General features: G+C 39.4%; 1 non-coding gene across 1 annotated transcript; it reads left to right on the top strand.

Moving 5' to 3' along the window:
• Positions 1-11,085: 11,085 nt before the first annotated feature.
• LOC127077048 (small nucleolar RNA R71) lies at positions 11,086-11,192 on the top strand. The gene has a single exon (XR_007787035.1). It is a non-coding gene; the product is annotated as a small nucleolar RNA R71 (small nucleolar RNA).
• The last annotated feature ends 215 nt before the right edge of the window (positions 11,193-11,407 follow it).

Here is an 11,407-nt window from a genome sequence, read left to right on the forward strand (position 1 = left end):
ACAGATTGAATGTATTTCACGTTAGTTAAGTGATGTTTCGATTGTCTAAATAGAACTACTTATGAGGTAATATTTTTTACTCTTGAAAAGAATCCATTTAATAGGAACTGTCGCTTTCGCGTATTCAGAACCGAGTTTACACTTAAATTAAGGCCTTTTATTGTCACTTATAAAAGGTGCACAGAATGCTAAAGTAGTAAACTATTTTTTAAGAAATGAGACTCGTAAACTTAGTTAAAAAGTGATTTTGATTTGGAAAGTTTACCCAAGGAGTTTCCTGATTTTAAATCTATCAACGCGTCCGAAAACAGTTTCAAAAATAGTTTTTCCTTAAAGTGATAAAAAATCCTAGTTACTAAGCCAGGGTGCTTTCGCACTCCTTGAATAATTAAAACAAACCAAGTTTGTTTTAGAAAACCGAAGTTAAAAATCAAAACAACCTTTAAAGTATTTCTATAAATTCAATATATGAAACATCTCTTTAACCGCGTTCCTTACATTCTAACCTTTAAAAGATTTAGCCAGACATGGTAACACAAACAAACACAACGGTATTGATCATGATGGAAAGTTTCTTTTAGAATGTGAGGCGAGAGTAAAGTGCGTAAAGTAAATAAAGTAAAGTGAGTGCGGAAAATAAATAAAGTAAAGCGAATGCGATAAATAAATAAAGTAAAGCGAGTACGGAAAATAAATAAAGTAAAAGCGAGTGCGGAAAATAAATAAAGTAAAGAGAGTGCGGAAAATAAATAAAGTAAAAGCGAGTGCGGAAAATAAATAAAATAAAGCGAGTGCGGAAAATAAATAAAGTAAAGCGAGTGCGGAAAATAAATAAAATAAAAGCGTAGACAAAAAGTAAATAAAATAAAAGCGTAAATAAGAACCTACTCCTAACGGAGGGCTTTAAAACTGGTACAAGAAAAATAAACCTCCGACTCCTGAAGCTAAAGACGACAACAACTCGAAGTGACCCAACTCAATCTCACTAAGGTGCGATAACCCCCCGATGTGACGGATTAACGCTATTACAAATGATAAATATAGGCTTAGTGTTGTAAACTAAGTTGGATGATTTGAAAATGAAATGGAACGAACTATTTATAGAGGATTTCAGCAACTTGCAAAGACCATGGTGCCCTCCAACTTCTCCTTAGTGGGAACGTGATTTCCAAAGGTGGCGCCCGCCATCCCTTCATGGCGCCCGCCATGTGTGTAAATGGGAAAGATCATGGGAACGTGGCGGTTACCTCCTGGTTTAGGGCTGGTGACTCATGGCTTCTCCTATAGCGGCCGCCATGTGCAACACCATGTGTACAATTTTTGCCGAAAAACCCTAATTTTAGGTCTTTTTGCTTCGTTTCTTCCAAAAGGGTCCGAAAGTGCTAAATATCTGAAAACAATATAAAAGAGAGCAAATACAAACAAAATGATAATAAAGTCCTAATAAACATGTGAAATCCGAGTCAAAAACATGGTGTAATCCAGTGTGATCAAATTCTCCCACACTTAAACCTTTGCTTGTCCTCAAGCAAAACTCTTTATAGTTAATGCAAGAAAAACAATACCAACTAGAGTTAATTCAAGGCAAAAATACTTATGAGTTCATTCAAGGAATGTATCGATAGGTACTAATGAATCGAACTAAGGATATTGTAGTGACACTTCCCGCAAATGTGGTCGTAGGCTTCGTTCCTATACAAATCAATCCACATTACCCCACCATACCTAAGTCTTCTTTTTGTTTTCTTAAAGTCCTTTTCATTCAGGTGCAATCACATTAAGCTCGTTATCCGTACATACTCACAGTAAAGTGACCGGTTAGTGATTATGATCTTACGCATAGGGCTCTGGTACATAAGTTGGTGTAACCCTTTTATTCAACCCAATTTGCAGTCGTGGGGGATTGGATCGTAATCCACCCTACCAAGTTCAGCACCAGATACCTCTAAATGAACAAACAAATAGGCTTATTATTTTTTTTTATTTTTCTAAGCATGGGGCTCCGGTACATAAGTTGATGTAACCCCTTTATTTAACCCAATTTGCAGTTGTGGGGGATTGGACCGTAATCCATCCTACCAAGTTCAGCACCAGATACCTCTAACCAACCAACAAATAAGCTTATTTTTTATTTTTCTTCTGCATGTCTTTATTTTGCTGGATTATCATATGACTTGAGAACAAAGCAGGAATTTTTGTGATCATTCACTTATTTTCATCGGTCCCCTACGTAGAGCATGCTTAAGCCGGAGCTGTCTGCAAGGATAAACTACTTAAGGACTTATTTGGAACAAAAATTAGGGCCACAACATATGAGGTATCGGGATCAACTCTTATAATCATGAAGCCTAAGGTGTTAAGACAATACCGATTTTTAGAAAAAGTTTTCCCAAGTCTTTTACATCCTGTTATAAACCTGTCTTATAGCCTGAATATTCAAGATGTACTATTTTCTTTGCTCACAATTTTTTTTTGGTAAGGTTAAAGAAATGGGAGAAATACGGATACACTACACAGATGACTCGTCAGACACATGTTATTTTATTGAAAGAAAAAACAAACAACTAAAACACATAAAACATACTAAAAATAAAGGAAAACGGTAAAAAGCGATAAAAGTAAAGGAAAGCGATAAAAAGCGATAAAAATAAAGGAAAGATAAAAAGCGATAAAATCTCCTCCCACACTTAAACCGAACATTGTCCTCAATGTTTAGATATGAGATAGGGTAGGAGTAACCTGGAAGAGGGAGAGAGAACTAGGGGTGAGCACCGGTACTGTCACCGCCACCGCCCTGGTCAGGATGCCTGGGTCGACGACGTCTGGTTCGAGTACTAAGTCCTTCCTGTAGCTGCTGAGAGCGACCTAAGAGAGATCCTTGGGTGGCCTCGATAAGAGCGAAGTGACGCTCATTAGCTTGTCATTGACGATGCTGCTCATTAGTGATCACAAGTAAGGACTCAGTGATAGTCCCATGTGCTTGATCACTACGCTGCTGGGAAGCTACCATAAAACTCATATTATCCGTCGGTTGTTGGTTTATGGTATTCAGGATGGTGTCACGCCTTTCATCACGAGCCATGTGCTCACGCCACATCTCCTCGGTGATGTAGAAATCGAGAGTGGTACCTGCAAACGGGTTAGAGGAAGAAGGTGCAGTGTGTGCAGGTGATGCAGCAGGAATATCATGAGCAGGTGACTGGTCGCGCCGGTCATACTCATCATCGGTCCCTTGCTCAACATCCATAGGAACGTTAGGTGGCAAAGGACCGGTAAAGGATGGAGCATCGAGATCGTATGTCCAGTTCCTTGCATGTCGCACATCTGTACACTGAGAGCAAGGTAGAACAACAATGGGTACAGCTGCACCATGTATCATGAGGTGAAAACCACCTTCTCGCCGCACCTTGCGTAATTTCATATCTTTCAAAAACTTTAAGTTAATGGTGCGGTGAGGGAGTGGTTCCAAGGTGGCTAACTCAGCGTGTAGATTTAACGCTCTAGCAATGGAGGTAATCAAACCACCGAAAGAGATGGTTCCTCCCTTTTTAAGGATGGCACACATATGGGCCAACATGAAAGGAACAAGATTGATCCTGCGATTAGTGAGGCAACCCTGTAAAAACAGCAACTCACGAGCATTTGCTTTATTAGAATTCTCCAAGACAAATATGGTACATGCCAAAAGGTATCTAAAAATACGTATGGCCGAGTTATGAATATTAGAAGCCAAAATTCCTTCAAATGAAGTGACATTCACATTAGATAATCTATTCCAAAAAGTAAATGCCTCGAGTGCCCATTCAGCATCCAAGGGCATCTCACAGATAGCACCCTCACCGTAAGGCATTCATAGCAAACCCGCTAAAACATCGGTAGTGTACTCGTATTCTACATTAAACATTCTAAAACAGATGGTACCTACCGTGCTAGCGGTGCCAGGGTAAACAGTGTAAATTAGGGAACTCAAAAATTCCCTAGTGAGCCTATCGTAGGTGGGTGCTTTACTAGAAAAACTTATCGTGTAATCCTAAATTATCAAGCATGTGGAAAACACTATGGTATGTGCCTAAAGTGTACAAACAGTCTTCGTTGGCATATCTGGTAGCGAGGATCTCCCGAGTTTGCAATTTTTGCAAAATCTTGTTTTGTCGCTCACCGGGTTTTCCTCCATGAAGAATGATCTTGTTGAACTCCATTCTGGCCATTAATGGTGATTGTAGAGAAAAATGGGTATTTATAGATAGAAAATGAAAAATGGAGTTTAATGGGTTTTTGGTGAACAAATGGAGAAGTGAAGTTTGGAAATGGTAATGGTTTGTAGTCAAAATGAGAAAGTTGGGAATTTTTTATGAACTTTGGTGGAGTTGGGAGAAGAAGAAAATGGGTTTGGAGAGGTTGAAGAAGGTAAAAATGGTGAAAATGGGAATTCTACCCGTTACGTCATGGCGCCCGCCATGTCTTCGGATTTGGTCATTGCTACTTGGGCCTTTGTCTTTTTGTCTTCATTTTTTGTAGGGGGGGGGGGGGGGGGGGTTGCACATAGGTTTTCCATGAATGTTGTTTTTTGGTTTAAAGCTTGATAAAGCAAAATAAAACGAAATAAAATAAAACAAAATAAAATAAAATAAAACAAAATAAAACAAAATGGACATAAAAACATAATAATAATAATGCATATATATATATATATATATATATATATATATATATATATATATATATATATATATATATATATATATATATATATATATATATATATATATATATATATATATATATATATATATATATATATATATATATATATGAAGAGTCAATAATAATTCACGAGTCCAGAGATCTTAGGAAAAATAAAGCAAACATAATGTCAAAGGAAACAATAAAAATAAGCATGAATAATAAATAATAGGAAAATAGGGAAATTCAAACAATATTTCTTGGTTCATGATGGCAACAATGCCCAGGGTATTGTGGAGTCTCTTCGACTTCATATCCTCGAAGCTCTGCGATCTGGCGTCGGAGGTCGGCAATCTCATCATTCAGGATATCAGTCTCGGTGTCATGCGAGGCGATTGATACTTCGACCTGCAAAGCAATGTCAGCAAGCTCCTGGCGAAGTTGGGCTATCTCCATGCGAAGCTTAACCAATTCATATTGCATGCTTGGAGTTTGAAGATTTGGATTGTTGGTGCGAACTTTGATTCTGATAGGTGCGATTTTTGGCTCGTCTACTGTCTCTCCTTGCCCTTCTATGGCGTAGGTCCAGTTGGCCTGATCAATAACACAAGTCACCTGAGGGTCAGGTAAAGTGAAGTAGTGAAAAGTCTCACCCTCAATTAATAGCCTGTATTAATTCGGTTGGAAAGAAGATCTCCTCATGAGGCCGCGGCCCAGACAAAAATCAATATCCATCAAGGTGTAGCTGCAATAAGACGTCAAGTGAGATAGTTTTCTATCGAGTCCCAGGGTTGAGGCTATATGAGTCACCGTGCTTCCAACATGTATAGGGCTCGCAGCGGAGCGAGCATTAAGATATAGAATCTCGATCAGGAAAGCTCTACAATCTGCTGGGCGTGACTGAGTGGTACAGTACATGAAGAAGATCTCTTCAACACTCACATGCGTATCAGGGCCACTCTTCCCCAGGAAGGTGTGGGCAATGATCATTTGGAAGTATCTAAAAGCAGGGTTGTGAATCTTGTTGGAGATTTGGGTGGAAGGGTCAGGACTACCTCCACACGTAATGTCGCTCCAAAACTTCTCGACGTCTCGGCTCTGAAAATAGCTCATGGGGAGCTCAGATGAAGCATCATAGGCAGTCTGAAATCCAAGCAAGTCACCAAAACGCTTGTGGTTGAAGGTGTATTCTGCCCCAAACAACCTGAAATTAATGTATCCTTTATCACTGGCATGACCAACATAGGGCTCGTAGGTCAGCGAGCTCAGGAACTGCAAAGTCAAGTTCCTGTAAGTCACATGCATAACATCAGTATATTCATCCCACTGCAACTGATTGCACAAATTCCTGACACTAGGCTCAATGCCTAATGCCTCAATGCAGCTCGAGTCAGGATATCTGGTGGGCAGCATTCGGCGTTGGGAAAGCATGGCATATCACTGCTCTTGAACTGGGTCACGAAAGATTACTGGCATAGTGTCGATATTCTCCATTCTTGAAAAGTTAGATTAGAAACAGAGGGCACCTGAAATCGCAAATATCATAACTGTTAGTCTCCACATAGATATACATATATATAAAACAAATAAGAATATAAATTGAAAATAGTAAAAGTAAAGGAAAATAAATCATGGGTTACCTCCCATGCAACACTTGTTTAACGTTGTTAGCTTGACGATTCGAACTTTATATGTTAGAGGTAGGAACTTGAGGGTCGATCAGAGTTTGGTCATGACATTCTGTGGGGATGTCACCTTCTTAGTATTTCTTCAGTCTTTGTCCATTTACCACAAATGGATTACAGGAATTGTTCCGGATTTCAACTACTCCTGATTTTAAGATTTTGGAAACCTCAAAGGGGCCTGTCCATCTCGAACGCAGCTTACCTGGAAAAATTCGTAATCTCGAATTGAAGAGGAGAACAAAGTCGCCTATATTAAATTCCTTTTTCACAATCCTTTTGTAGTGCCAAGCTTTGGTTCTTTCTTTGTATATAACGGCATTCTCGTAAGCGTTCTGGCGGAGTTCCTCCAATTTGTGAATATCAAGGATTCGCTTCTTGCCAGATGCTAGGTAATCCAAATTCATGGTCTTGATGGCCCAATATGCCTTGTGCTTGAGTTCAAAAGGTAAGTGGCATGACTTCCCGTAAACCAACGGGTACGGTGTAGTTCCAATAAGAGTTTTGTAAGGAGTTCTGTAAGCCCACAGTGCTTCTGTTAGCTTTTCAGACCAATCTTTTCTAGATATTGATACAGTTTTCTCCAAGATCTGCTTAATCTCTCTGTTAGATACTTCCACTTGACCATTAGTCTGGGGTGATATGGTGTTGTTACTCTGTGTTTCACTCCATATTTCCTCAAGAGTTTATTAAATATCCTGGATATAAAATGTGATCCACCATCACTTATGACAAGTCGTGGAACTCCAAATCTGGGAAATATATTATTCTTGAACATCTTGCTGACTACTCTTGTGTCGTTGGTGGGTGCGACTATAGCTTCTATCCACTTGGACACATAGTCAACGGCTACCAAAATGTACTTGTTTCCCAATGAAGATGGAAAAGGTCCCATGAAATCAATACCCCAAATGTAAAATAGTTCTACTTCTTGGATGTTCTTCAAAGGCATTTCGTCACGTCTTGAGATGTTTCCAGCGCGCTGGAACCGGTCACATTGGACAATATAAGTATGGACATCACGCCATAATGTTGGCCAATAAAGACCAACTTGAAGGATCTCAGCGTATGTCTTGGATGTGCTTGAATGTCCACCATAGGGTTAAGAGTGACAATGCTCTATGATGTTTCTGACTTCTTCTTCCGAGACGCAACGTCGAAATATGTTATTAGTTCCTCTTTTGAAAAGGAGTGGTTCGTCCCAATAGAAGTGTCTTATATCTTTAAAGAACTTCTTCTTCTGTTGATAATTGAGGTCAGGTGGTATGATATCAGCGGCTAGGTAGTTCACAAAATCAACGTATCATGCTACTCTGCTAATTTCCGAAATCGTCCCAAAGTTGTCTCTATCAGGTTTAAGGGGAGCGGTATCTATCTTAGCTATCAGTCTGTCATAGGTGAAGTCACCATTTATAGGTAAATGATCTGGCTTTAAATACTCTAGTCTGGAAAGATGGTCAACAACTACGTTTTCTGTTCCTTTTTTGTCTCTAATATCTAAGTCGAATTCTTGTAGCAAAAAGATCCACCTGAGTAATCTAGGTTTTGCATCCTTTTTGCTCAGAAGGTAACGGATAGCTGCATGGTCTGTATAGACTATAATTTTAGATCCTACAAGATAAGACCTAAATTTATCGATTGCGAAAACTACAGCTAGGAGTTCCTTCTCTGTTGTTGTATAATTTAATTGAGTGGCATCTAGGCTTCTACTAGCGTAATATATTACGTGTAGTTTCTTATCTTTTCTTTGCCCTAAAATAGCTCCTATAGCGAAATCGCTAGCATCACACATTATTTAGAAGGGTTTAGTCCAATCTAGGGTTTGTAGAATGAGTGCTGAAATTAATGCTTGTTTTAAACGATTAAAGGCTTCGATACATTTTTCATCGAAAATGAATTCAATGTCTTTCATCAGAAGGTCGATTAGGGTTTTATTTTATTTTAGAGAAGTCTTTTATGAAGCGGCGGTAGAAACCGGCGTGTCCAAGGAAACTACGGACTTCTCTAACTGTCTTAGGAGGGTTAAGGTTTTCTATAACTTCTATATTTGCTTTATCAAGCTCAATGCCTCTTTCAGATATTATATGTCCTAACACTATGCCTTCTTTAACCATAAAGTGGCACATCTCCCAGTTTAACACATGGTTAACTTCTACACATCTCTCTAGGATTTTCTCAAGGTTAATGAGGAAAACTTCAAAGTCTAATCCACACACCGAGAAATCGTCCATAAATACCTCCATAATTTCGTTGAGATAATCTGCGAAGATTGACATCATACAACGTTGGAAAGTAGCTAGCGCATTATAGAGTCCAAACGGTATTCGTCTGTATACAAGCGTTTCGTAAGGATAGGTAAAGGTTGTTTTCTCTTGATCCTCGGGGTGAATGGGTATTTGGAAAAATCCAGAATATCCATCCAGATAACAAAAGTAAGAGTGTCTGGAAAGACGCTCAAGTATTTGATCTATGAATGGAAGGGGGAAATGGTATTTCCTAGTTTCCTTATTGAGCTTCCTATAATCTATGCACATACGCCATCCGCCTTCTATGCGTTTAGTGACGTGCTCGCCCTTCTCGTTCTGCACGACTATGATGCCTCCCTTTTTGGGTACCAAACGTACAAGACTTACCCATTTACTATCAGAAATCTGATAGATTATACCATCCTCTAGAAATTTAAGGACTTCCTTCTTCACCACCTCACTTATTACAGGGTTGATTCGTTTCTGATGTTCCCTAGAAGGTTTTGAATCTTCCTCTAGCGAGATCCTGTGCATACACACGGATGGGCTAATACCTTTTAAATTAGAGATGTTGTACCCTAAAGCAGAGGGGTGTCTTCTTAAAACATTCAAGAGTCGATTCGTCTCGTCTTGGTTTAAGGTGGCACTAACTATTACTGGGCGGTTCATTTCTTTATCCAAAAACTCATATCTTAGGTTTTTGTGTAGTTCCTTAAGTTCTTGGGCTGGTCTTTGAGAATTTAGCAAAAGGTCTGGAGTAAGGTCCAAACATTCATGAGGTTCCGTTTCCTCTAGCTCGCCATCCTTTTCATTCGGGTTCGAAAATGGTTCGATCTTAGGTTCTCCTCGATCAAATTCTCTTATGCACTCATCTATGATATCGATCACATAACATGCATCTCCTAGAATTGGTGCCATCAGGAATTTTGAAAGAATGAACTCGATATTTTCGTCCCCTACTTCGAAGGTTAATTTCCCTCTTTTGACATCTATTATAGCTCCGGTTGTTGATAAGAATGGTCTACCTAAAAGTTGACTGATCCTAACTAGGATGTCTTCTAAAATGCCTACAGGATACTTAACAAACCTATCGGCTAATTGGAGGTACAACTTAGTTGGTTGCAAATCTCCTAAGTTTAACCTTTTACATACAGCTAAGGGCATTAAACTCATACTAACGCCTAAGTCTAGGAAAGCTTTGTCGATCACATGACTCCCTAAAATGCAAGGTATAGAAAAACTACCAAGGTCTTTCTCTTTCTTAGCCAGTTTATCCTCGGAAATAAAGTTGCATTCCAAGGGTTTTGGATCGTCAAGCCTACGCTTGTTGTTTAAGATGTCTTTGAGAAATTTGGCATAAGATGGAATTCAGGTGATATCTTCGGTGAAAGGAATCTCTACATGAAGCTTCTCTATTACTTTTATAAATTTTTGGTATTGGTTGTTGACTTTGGTTTGTTTTAAGTCTTTGCGGATATGGGATTGGTGGTTTGTACGGGGGTGGTGGTCTGTAAGTATTATCCTTGGCTTCTCCTTCTTGGTTGGTTTATTTCTCGGGTTCTACCGGTTCCTCTTCTTGGTTGGTAGGTATATTTTCTTTAGAAGTTTTGGACTCGCTTATTGCTGGGTTATGAGGCCCTTCATAAGTGGTCCCACTTCGTAACGAGATATCGTTAGCTTGCCCTCGAGGGTTTGGTTGAGGTTGTCCAGGGAATTTTCCTCCAGGTGTAGTCTGTGGGGCTTGGTTTTGTGCTACCTGTGAGATCTGGGTTTCAAGCATCTGTTTGTGAGTGATTATCTGATCAACATTGGTTCCTAATTGCATTATGAGTTCATTTACGTGAATGTTATGGTTTAGGAATTATTTATTTTGCTGAGTCTGGCCTGATATAAAGCTCTCCATGATTTTCTCAAGGTTAGACTTCTGAGGCACAACTTGCATAGGTTGATTTGGTTTGTGGGCTTGATAACCTTGCGGTCTCTGAGGTGCATGATTTTGGATATGGTTCTGGTTTTTATAGGAAAAATTCGGATGATTCTTGCATCCAGGGTTGTAAGTGTTTGAAAATGGGTTACCTTGGGCGCAATTCACTTGGTTAGTGTTCAGGTCGTTTAAAAGGTTACACTCCGCTGATTCGTGTCCTTTAGATCCACAATGTTCGCACTCTGTGTAAACTACTGCTGCGGTGTTAGTGTTTGTAGACATATGTTCGATCCTAAGGGCTAAAGCGTCCATTTTTTCCTGCATCATGTCTAGAGAGCTTATCTCATGTATTCTACCTTGGGTCTCCTTTTTCTCTATTGATGCTCGTTCAGTTCCCCATTGGTAATGGTTTTGGGCCATATCCTCAATTAGGTCACAAGCTTCCGGGTAAGGTTTGTTCATCAGCGTGCCACCAGCGGCAGCGTCGATGCTCATCTTGGTGTTATAATGGAGTCCATTGTAGAAGGTATGAACGATCAGCCATTGTTCCAGGCCATGTTGTGGGCAGACTCTTAATAGCTCTTTATATCTCTCCCAAGCTTCAAAAAGATATTCTCCTTGGTTTTGAGTAAATCTAGTTATTCGGTTTCGAAGAACAACAGTCTTACTAGGGGGGAAATATCTAGCAAGCAATACTCTCCTAAGGTCTTCCCAAGTAGTTATTGAATTAGCTGGAAGTGAATCTAACCATGAATGTGCCATATCCCTGAGGGAGAAAGGAAATAATCTCAAACGGATCGCATCGGGTGAAACGCCGTTAGATTTAAAGGTGTCGGCTAGTTGGATAAAAACTTTTAAATGTTGATTCGGGT

The sequence above is a fragment of the Lathyrus oleraceus genome, chromosome 4, assembly GCF_024323335.1.
Source record: "Lathyrus oleraceus cultivar Zhongwan6 chromosome 4, CAAS_Psat_ZW6_1.0, whole genome shotgun sequence".
Classification (NCBI taxonomy): Eukaryota; Viridiplantae; Streptophyta; class Magnoliopsida; order Fabales; family Fabaceae; genus Lathyrus; species Lathyrus oleraceus.